The following is an 11143-nucleotide window of genomic DNA, read 5'->3' on the forward strand; positions in this document are numbered from 1 at the left end:
ACACTTGAGCGTATTATGAGCAGGAATCATTTTCTTTTATTGCTGGAGCATTGCACATAGCGAAACTACAAAATTCAGAAGCCCCAAAGGATTGACTATAAAATTAGAAGTATGGTGAATTTGCTCAAAATGCGGCTGGCTGAATTACACTACCCAGGACATGAGAACAATTAGATGGTGGTTGGCATGAAAAACTGAAGATAGGGGTAATGGTAGTAAAGTATGCTAATGGTGTATAATCAACAAATGGAAAGATAAAAGATATGTAGATTATATTTCTAATGAATACAAAAACGATATTGTAGAAACGACAAACAAGAGGCGAAAGGAAAACCATTTCCTGTTATTCAATGTAATAAATTTATGACAGGAATTGATAAGCAAGATCAGATGATAATGGTGGAGGAGGGGCTCTAAATGGCCTATCAAAATATTTGTGCATATTTTGAAATTAATGATTTTCAAATTCTCACTTTCTCTATAACAAATATTCCACAGAAAATATCACTTTGACTTTTGTTTATTGGTGATATGCAGTTTATTGAAACAACTTGTGCCTCGTGATTCCGTGCATAATTCAGCTAATTAGAACATATGATCAATCAACAAGAAGAAGAAGTGGAAAGATAGTTTGAAAGCAGTGCAAAAGTATAGAGATATTATTTATATATGCAAAATTTACGACGGATCTTCCACTTATTGCTTGGATTGCACGAAGATGACCCACAAGTAAAATGTTTAAAAATACTGTTTGCAGTAATAATATATTTGTTACAAACTTATAATAATTCACGTATATCATATATCTGCCAGTGATAAAGTATCATACAAAAAATAATTTTTGCATTTTATCACTTATTTTCATTATTTCGTTTCATTTTTACACATATGTACCAATGCATAATGTGGCTTTTACGAAATAATTTTACCCCTAGTGCCTATTGTTCACTAGCACATGGTCAAAATATTCCATTAAGAAAGGCCTAAATAAAGTATAAGCAGTATGATACACATAATCACGTTTTATTACCACTTTTTTCAATCATATTTGCATAAAAAATAAGTGGCCTTCTGCGAAACTTTTCCAATTAAAAAAAAAATTAATGATGATCATTGCTCATATAAAAGGATTCAAAGTTAAATCATCAGTGACTTTAATATCCATGTGGGAAAAAATGGTTGCGATGCACACACTTTTAAATAACCAGTGCAAAGGATTATTATTTACATGTTCTGCCCTTCAGCACTACATGGAAAGAGGAATGCTTTCACAAAGGACTTTCTAAGGAAAATTGTATTTCTAAGGGAAGCTTCTAAGGGGATTTAAGCACGTTACATATGGGGGAAAACCACAAAAATGCCCATGCAGTCGGCCTGTTCGCGGCATTTGAACCTCAGACTGAACTACCAGTGTTCAGCGACTTTACCGCTCAGCCGCTGGTGGGCCTATGCAAAGAATTTTTTCAACATATTTCTTAGTACAAAACTGTATAATTTATTTTATTTATTTTTGTAATTATTAAACTTTATCATTATTATCATTAATTTCCAAATTCAAAAAAATACTTGTGACTATACCTTTTCGAAAAATATATGCTCTTTTGCAAAAAAAATTGTAGCACCAAGAAGGACTTTTGCAATAAAGGACGAAATTTGGTATTCAAAAACATCTTGATCGAACATGCAAATGAACAGGAATTGGGATCATAGCGCACATTTCTAGTGCGCAATTCACAAAGTATACTCTTTGTATACCTCTTTTGTTGCTGGCACTGTAATTCCGTTAAGAAGCAACTAAAGATGCTATTACGACGATATCGAAGACCTCACAGACAACTAAATGACTTTGAATGTGGTCTCATTGTAGAGATGCGTGAAGCTGGGTTACATAAATTAGCCTGATCAACAAAAATGCAAAGCTCATGAGGCCCATTAGAACACAAGTGATTAAGATTATTGAACCACAGTAATTAAACCTGGCTCCAAATACTGATGAACGAGCTAACTATACGAATCTTTCCGTGATTTTCCCTCCATGTGTAACATTAATACAAGTAATTTACCCTTATAAAATACTCCCCAAAAACATTCTTTTCTTAAAATAGAGAGTACTCGTATGTTTTGAGCTAAATAAAAGAAACATAAACAAAATTCGGATGCATGAAATTTTCTGATGCATGAAACGAACGCGAACCAGTTTCCTATAAATCCTACCTGAAGGCTTTTTATCTTTCAGGTTGAGAGGCTTTGTCTGCTTTGCCTTTATTCATTGAAATTAAACAACAGTAAAAAACGTCCCTTAATAACGACAAAAGCCTAACATCAGGAAGGAAAGAGGTGATAAACAGTTCTTAAGCGAAAGGCTCTTTGTAAGTATAGTAGTTCAACCGGTATTCAATCCCAGGCGAAAATGTTGAGCGCATGATTTGTTTTCGTGGTTTTCCACCTGTGGAATGTGAATACGAGTCAGCTTTCCTACGAAAATCCTTCACGAAAGCATTCCTCACCTTATGCAAATAGCCCACATCTACTCTGTCATATTCTAATAGCATAACCTTTTCTACTAGACAGAAGAATCTCTTTTTTTAATGTATGACTCCTGATGGTGTCAAAAACTGCAGTTTTCTTTTTTCCCTCTCTTCAATGCAAAAGATACACATCGATCAATCGATGTTACTTTGCATAAAATCTACATGAATTTGTATTTTTTCCCACTATTTATTTACGAGAGCTATGGGCCTTCGTGGAGCCCTTTCAGTGGCAAACTGGGTTACACATGTAGAAAACCACAAGAAACAAACAGGCAGGAATCCCGTCTCTGAGAAACAGAACTGATTATTTTCCTTTAATCTGAAATCTAAAACAAATAAGATAGAAAACAGAGCTTTTGGGGGGAGCTGTAATTAGTATACGAAATTTAATTAAAATAAGCTGTAAGCTTTAAGTACAGTTTTTGTACAACCAAATAGTAGTTTGCCTATGCTAACAGCCCCAGTGGATTGGCTGCCTCACTGTCGGTGGGAAAAAAGAAAGTAGTTTAACTTTCTTAACTAACATGCTGACCAGCAGCTCACCCTGTATCATTCTCTATTAATTCATTAAATGAAGACTGGATCATCAGATAAATTTTTCTTCTTCCAGTGCCAGTTACAAATCGTACAGTTGTTCAATAACATTTGAACTATCATTAACATTGCATATTACTAAAATGTACTTGTTCTTTAAAGTCCTAGATCTGTTCTAAAATAGTACCGCAGAAGTTTCAGAAATGAAGTACAATTTAAAGCTACTTAACATTTCTATGCATATAAAAAAAGTAAAACTGTTTAAAATGCATATCGTTTAATGCTTCCTGTTTTATTTGGAATGATATTTCAAAAATAAAACTCGTACTGGTTACGACCCATGCAATACTTAACGTGATAAAGAGCCGTAGTTTGATAATGCTAGGATCATGCATTCAGTTTTCGTCGTTTTAATAAAATCCATTACGATATTTATGCTGGTAATTATAAACTGCATTTACGTATACAGAAGTATGATTAATACACTAATATCACAAACTATACGCTTTTTATATTCTGACAAGTTTTGTCAAGATACCAATTTTTAGTTCAGATATAAGTCGTAAATTCCCTAGGCAGATTCCCTTTTTATATAAATAGATGCATAAAGGACAAAATGGAACAGTTAATTATGTTTTTTATTCTTTTACAAAATTTAATTCTTTTAGATATAATTTTTAACGGTAAACGATACTCTGCTAAGTTATAATATAAAAATTATTACTAATAATAATTTATATCTTAATTTAATAATATTTATATCCTAATTTATATCACTCAAAACAGAATTGGAAAACTCATTCAAATCACATTTAATCAAAACATTTTACGCAGTTTTGGGAAAAAGGAATTTTGGGGTTTGTTTAATTTTTAATGGTGAATTCAATCATTAAAACATTTTTACCATGTTTCCTCATTCATATAAAATTAGCAAAATAATTTACTAAATAATTCTTAGATGTAATAGTATTCTTATTTATCTTTTGTCACATGACTAAAAATAAACTTTTGTTATACAACTAAAATAAAAAAGCGGCTGGTATTCAATATTTATTTTTATTTAATTATTTAATTACAAATACTTGGCTATTGGTACTTAAGACATAGTCTTTCCATATTATCACTTTTTTATTAGGCCTTGAAATTATGCTAAGGACCTAATAGAATTCGGAAAATCCTATGATTGCATAAAAATGCGGGAGATGCTAACAATGACAAATTTTAAATGAAAATAGAAATTTATTTAAATAGACTACAATAGAATAGACATTTATTTAAATTGACTATAATTATTCTTATATTCTATGTTATTTCAGTACGGTCAAAAGTCGTTAATTCGGACACCCATAATTCGGAATGATCTATAATCCGGACCTCAAAACTAAAAACTTTCTGCGCATGCGTTGCATTGACACATGCGCATAGGCGTTTACGCGTGCGCGTAAGACCTTTTGCGACTGCGCATATGAGTGTGCGCAAGTGCAGAATACGTTTTCGCGTGCACGTTTTATGTATAATGGACATATAAGCTAAAATTATCTAATTATCTATTTCAGTTACTGTTGATGATTGCGTTGTTCCTTAATTTTCGAATTGGATGTGGCTTATTATGTTTTGCAGACTGTGAGGGCAATTTTATAAAAGTAAGCTTAAACTTTCGATTATATCAAATAGAATTTCGATATATATTTGTTAATATGTAAAGGATCTAAAGCAAAAGTAGTATGTTTTGAAATCCGAAATCTGTTTATCAATTTCAGGCCTGCGCTTAATGAATTGGAAGTTGATCTGTCAGCACTATCCTTATCTTCAGCGCAGATGTTTTTATTTTATTTGGCTTATAATTCTTTACTAAATGTAGCATTTCATCTGGATGGTGTACTCAGTCTTTGATATGATTTAAAACAAGTTCCTCCTCATTATAATTCGCTTTCGTCATTATCTGAACAAGAAATTATGTCTGTTTAATAGAATTAAAGAGAAAATATTATCACATGAAAGGAAGCAAAACTTAAACAACTTACATTGAAAGAAATGTTTAATAAAGTAAACAAATAAATATTAAGCTTTTTCTTTTTGCAAATTTTGATACCCTTTAGATCATAATTGTTCTTTATTTCATAAATTACGGTTTCATATTTTTAATTTTATAATTTCTGCATGCCATCTTACGAGATTTAAACTGATGATCTATAATCCGGAAAAATCGATAATCCGGAATCGCCGAAGTCCCGACGAGTCCGGATTAATGACTTTTGACTGTACTATAATTTCAGTTATTAGTTTAAATACAGCAATTTAGTCATATAATTTGTAAGTGGAAGTCCCACGATTTTAAATTTATGCATAAACGAGCAAATACATTTTGAAAGTTAAAATATATATATATTTTACAGTTATATTAATATTTATATATATTTTACAATTCATTTAACTGAAACTGTAAGAATCAAAAGGGATTTTTGTGCATGTCAGCTTTATGCATTTAATGTATAAAATACGGAAAGGTGAGAAAATCCATCCAACACAGAGAAATAATTCTTTCTAGCCTGTGATAAGATTTTATCAAATTCATTTAAACTTCCATTTAAATTCGAAATGCGATCTCTCAAATCAATGAAGGAATACATATTTGGTTTTAAATTCCACATTAGTAACAACTGTACAATAGTTAAACTTAACAAAATAATTGTAGAAACAAAATAATTGTAGAAAACCGCCAAAATTCTAGAAATTGCTATAAAATCCCGAAAAACATTAGGAAGATAATTGCATGCCAATTCCATGCTGAAAAGTTTATGAAGATCAGCTCGACTGTTAACGAACAACTTGTGGAAAAAATTCAACACTAAAATAAAAATACGTATGCCAAATTTTCCAAAAATTCCTGATAAATATTGTACTCTCATCGTAAATATATATAGACTTATAATGTGATAAAAACTGAGTCGGTAAAAGAATGGATTAAAATTTAATATCCCAAAATAAATTGGCCTACTAAAACTAAGTAAACTAGATAAGTAAATAGTAAAAAAATTGTGTAACAAAATAAATAATGATCTTTCTTAAAACACTGCCCAATAAAACATGTCGAATAATTGAAAATTTACAAGCTTGGAAGCTAAAATCCTAAAAAGATTTCGGAAAATTCGGATGTCACATATTAAAAGACAAACTACAAGTACAAAGAAAGAGGAGAGACGAAACTAAAGCCAAGAAGTACTTCTTGCCATTCAATAGCGGGGAGGCAATTTTATGGCTTATCCATCACACTAAGGGGAAGCAAACATACTGCTCTACGCTGGGCCATCTTAGAGAGATTTCAGAAAACGTTGTTCAAGTGTGTTCAAATGTTTTTTTTTTTTTTTTTTTTTTTTTTTTTTTGAGGGGTTTGTTATCTGACAGCACAGACATTTTCAAAGCATTTCGTTCCAAGGGGCGGGCTCGTTAATGGTTTAAAATGTTCAAATTTTTATCGGAGCTCTATCATTATCCGATAAAAATTTGCTCTCCGAATATTCTTAACAATTCCAGTAAGTGTTGCTTCTGGAGAGAGATCATTTCCCAGAACAAAAAAACTATCTGAGAGCGACAAAGAATCAGGATAGATTAAATACTTTAGCAATTATGTCGATTGAAAGTGAAGACGCAAGGAAATTAGATTTTCAAACAATTTTAGAAGAATTTACAGAACAAAAACATACAAATATTACATATATATGAATAATTCATGCATTCATATTCGGTGATATAAATTTATAGTCAATAAATGTTTTTGTACTTTGAACATTTTTATTTTTTAATTTATGTAGAAGTTTACATGTCTGATGATAAATGACATTTGATATATATATATATATACTGAATTTGAATTTTATTTAAATATTTAATTTTAGAAAGAGGGCTCCGCAAAAAAAAAAAAAAAAAAAAAAAAAAACAATCGGGCCTCACACCCTATGCAATCTGGGCCTGCATATAGATTACCATTTCAAAACTTAAATGAAGGTCAGAAGTGAGTGACATCCTTCATTATTAGTTTTACTTGTTTGCATTCTTTCTAATTTTTTAGCTACATAACATAATACACAAATAGAAATAAATAGTCACAAATGTACCTAATTATTCACTATTTATTACAACAGTTTAGCAATGATGAAAAAACTGCATAAAATAAAATGCATAAATTAAATGAAGCTTACCTCAGAGAGAGAGGTTTTATTAAAAATAAGGCCTTGGGCCCCCCTTTATTTTTGACTTTGCCCTAGTCACCGGCTGGTAATTGGTCATCGCCCTAGTCCACGGCCGGCGCTGTAATAAAATGTTTAAATTAGAAATAAAATCTTTTAACATGGAGTTCAAGCAAAAAGTTGCATTCAGGAACATTAAAAAATTTCACACTAGCACACTAGAAATACAGATACAAGCATAAAGAACAACGTATGAATTGATTTAATGCCACAAAAATTTGGCAATATACAATAAATAAGACTGGGGAAAGTTTTTTAAATGCAGGACAGCTCTCTAGTAAATCAGAGTCCCAATCGTTTCGATGGCATTGAAAGGGTAGCGTTTAATTTTAATCTATCATTTGCACTCTCACAGACCTCAATCAAAGCACCATAAACTGATCCTAGCTGAATCCTCACAGCTTTAACGGAATCTATTCGACATTCACAACGTGTTTCTGAAATTGGCTTCACACTGTAAACAATTTCACATATCACTTGAGCATATCCCAGTAAAAACCAAGTAATCTGATGAAAAATCCCTGGTTGATAGCCGCAGTCAAACAATTTGCCATATCGCTGTGCACAAAGCTGTGATAACCGCATGGAACGTAAAATGCTTTCGGATTTAGCTCGAGTATGCGTTTTCCACTGTATGCGTACACCACTGTTCTGTCCCTACATACTGGATCCCTTATCATATCCTTGCCTTCTGCAGTTTTGTATTTGAAAATATCATTTATCAAGCTTATTTAAGCATGCTTCTGTCAAACTCAAACCTGTGCTACTACTACAAAATGTTCACAAATCTCAACTGTTGTCACATAAACATTGACAATTCGTATTATCATAGACATTTGCTCCTGATGACTTGCGTCAGGAGTCCAATAATGGTGGACTAATATTTGGCAGTCTGAGCATCTGCAATTATTTTCTCGAGAACCACTTCGCCCATCAGATGGAGGTGTTCGTTTTGGATGTGATTCCGTAGATAATGGTCATGTATCTCAGCGTTTTTGATATGTTCTGTCAGCCTTTTTTATAACACAAATCCAGCAAAATTCCTTCCCCGGCCTTTACCTGCACAACTGTTTGTCTGTTTATCACAGATATACACACTTCCAGTTACAAAAATGTTTTAATTGACCCAAATACTTTTATTTTGGTATTTTTAAATTTAAGAGATTATAAATTACAAAATCTAACATTTCATTCATTTCTTTGCATTACATTCATTTACATTTTCTTCCTTGCAAAATTTAAGTACAAAAAGTCCAAAGCAGCCCATATCATTATTAACAAAGTGCCACATATGAGACTGACCACTGATACCCACTGAATGAAATGGTGCTTCGAAAATTTTCCTAACTTTCAGTAACCATAAATATTTCATAGGAAAATCAACTAACAATAATCGTATTCTTAACATTAATGACATCACTACTACCAAGGGGACTCAGCCCCTGCCACTCTTCCAGCCCTACCACCTTCAATTGATTTAAATAAGCACTCTTGCTGGTTTTTCCATCTAGCTGATGATTTGCAGTATGACGTTAATATGAATAGAATTTTAAAAAATCATTCTTTGGGGAATTCCTAAAATATTCTGAATCAGACACTAATAAAAAGAAATATGACTTATATGTAGTTTAGAATTAAATAAAAATATTTCTCAAATGGTTGATTCAAAATGTGCAAATCATATTGAATTTGCGTACAGAACAGAATCAGAATCAGTAAGAAACAATACACTGGTGTGCAAAAATTAAGGACGAAGTCGAAAAACTAACATATCAGCTGAACAAAGAGGCAGAGCGGACAGAAAAACCAATCAGGAGATTAAGTAACGTGATGTACGGTAGCACATGCGCAGATATGCAGGTAGACGTAATGGGGGAGTGTCTGAGTAGTATAAAGCATGTTGTCGGTGTAAGATCAGTATTTCTGGCAAAGAGATTGCACGCCGTATAGCAGTTAAAATCACACCGAGTTGCTGCCTCAGCGAGAAATGGCGAATAATCAATCTGTTAGACGACATCTGGATGCTTTTACCCGAGGTCGAATCATTGGGAAGTTGAAGGAAGGCCGCAGTGTGACAAGTGTGGCTGCAGAGTTCGGAATTGCTCACAGCATCGTTTCACGACTATGGAGACAATTTCAAACTACAGGAACAGCTATCCGGGGCTTTACTAGTGGTCGTCCACAAGGAACCACACCCGCAGATGACCGGTATATTGCCTTACAGGCCAGAAGAAACAGGCGGCAGACAGTGGGAGAAATCGCTAGACACACGACTCAGGCAACTGGACGACCGATATCACGTTTTGCCGTGGCCAGAAGACTGCACGGTGGTGGTCTGTTTGCACGACGCCCTGTACAGTGTGTACCTCTAATGCCTGCCCATCGGAGAAGGCGTTCTCTGTGGTGCCGGGAACACCGGAATTGAAGAGACAATGAATGGGGACAAGTACTCTTTACAGATGAGAGCAGATTCAGTCTGAGTAGCGATTCTCATCGCATACTCATCTGGAGAGAGCGGGGAAGCCGCAATCATCCCTCGAACATCATTGAAAGGGACAGGTATGGAGGTGGCGGTGTTCTCGTTTGGAGAGACATCATGCTTGGTAGTCGTACAGACCTTCACATCTTCAACGCAGGTTCAGTTAACGGGACCCGTTATTGTAACGAGATTCTTCTTCCATATGTGCGTCTTTTTAGAGGCGCTATGGGTCCGCAGTTCCTTTTCATGGACGACAATGCACCATGTCATCGCACAGTAGCTGCCGAACAGCTCTTAGAGATTGAGGATATTGAACGTATGGATTGGCCGGCACGATCTCCGTATCTCAATCCCATCGAGCATGTATGGGATTTTCTAGGCAAACACTTGGCAGCTCGTACCACCAGTAACGATTCCGGAGCTTCGATTGGCGCTGCAAGATGAATGGGCAGCAATGCCTCAACAACTCATTGACACCCTCATTCTCAGCATGGGCAAACGCTGTGAAACCTGCCTAGCAGTCAGGGGAGATCATATCCCCTATTAAAGACCGGATGTTTCTTGCTGGACACCCATCACAGGGATGTTTCGGCCTTCAGCCGCATTGCGCTCCATGCTACTTTTTCAATAAAGCTTCTTTTTATCCCTCTGATTTCTCTTTTAGTAAGCGTTGCTTACATTACCCATGTCCTTACGTATTGGGGATCTTACGGTATTAAATGTGTTGATTTCGAAAGCTTTTGTACAAAGTTATATTGAAAAAACCGTCTCGTCCTTAATTTTTGCACACCAGTGTATATGGCTAGGATTGAGTAAGTGAAAAGTGTGGATTCGCGTGCAATGGAGCCAGGACAATCTACTAGCACTGATAATATCGAATAGAAATGACAAATTGTTTATGGAAAATGTAATGAAAGCTATCATTTCAGTTTCCTTGGAATGGAGATGAAAATGGAATCTCAGCCTTGATCTTTTGTTTGCAGTGAACTGTTATGAAATTATGCAGTGAACTGTTATGAAAGTTGAGCCTAAGCATGCTAATTTAAAGGATAAATCTAAAGAATATTTTAAGAGGAAATTTTCGAATTTTCGTAGTTCAAAAATAGTAAACAAGTAATGAAAGTTTTCATTATTTCAAGTAAAAAACCTTCGGAACTTAGAATTGTTAAGAATGGGGGCAGGTTCACATTATTGGAGAAAACCTTACATTACCAGCAGCTAAAGATATCGTTTTAACATTATTAAACGAAAAAGAAACTAATGAACTTAATAATATTACGTTATCAAATGATCCAGTAAATTCATAACAGAGATACTTGTTCAAAAAATAAAACACAGCAAGTATTTCGCAT

Source organism: Stegodyphus dumicola, chromosome 1 (assembly GCF_044657685.1).
Source record: "Stegodyphus dumicola isolate Sdum_Otavi_A_Nest chromosome 1, ASM4465768v1".
Classification (NCBI taxonomy): domain Eukaryota; kingdom Metazoa; phylum Arthropoda; class Arachnida; order Araneae; family Eresidae; genus Stegodyphus; species Stegodyphus dumicola.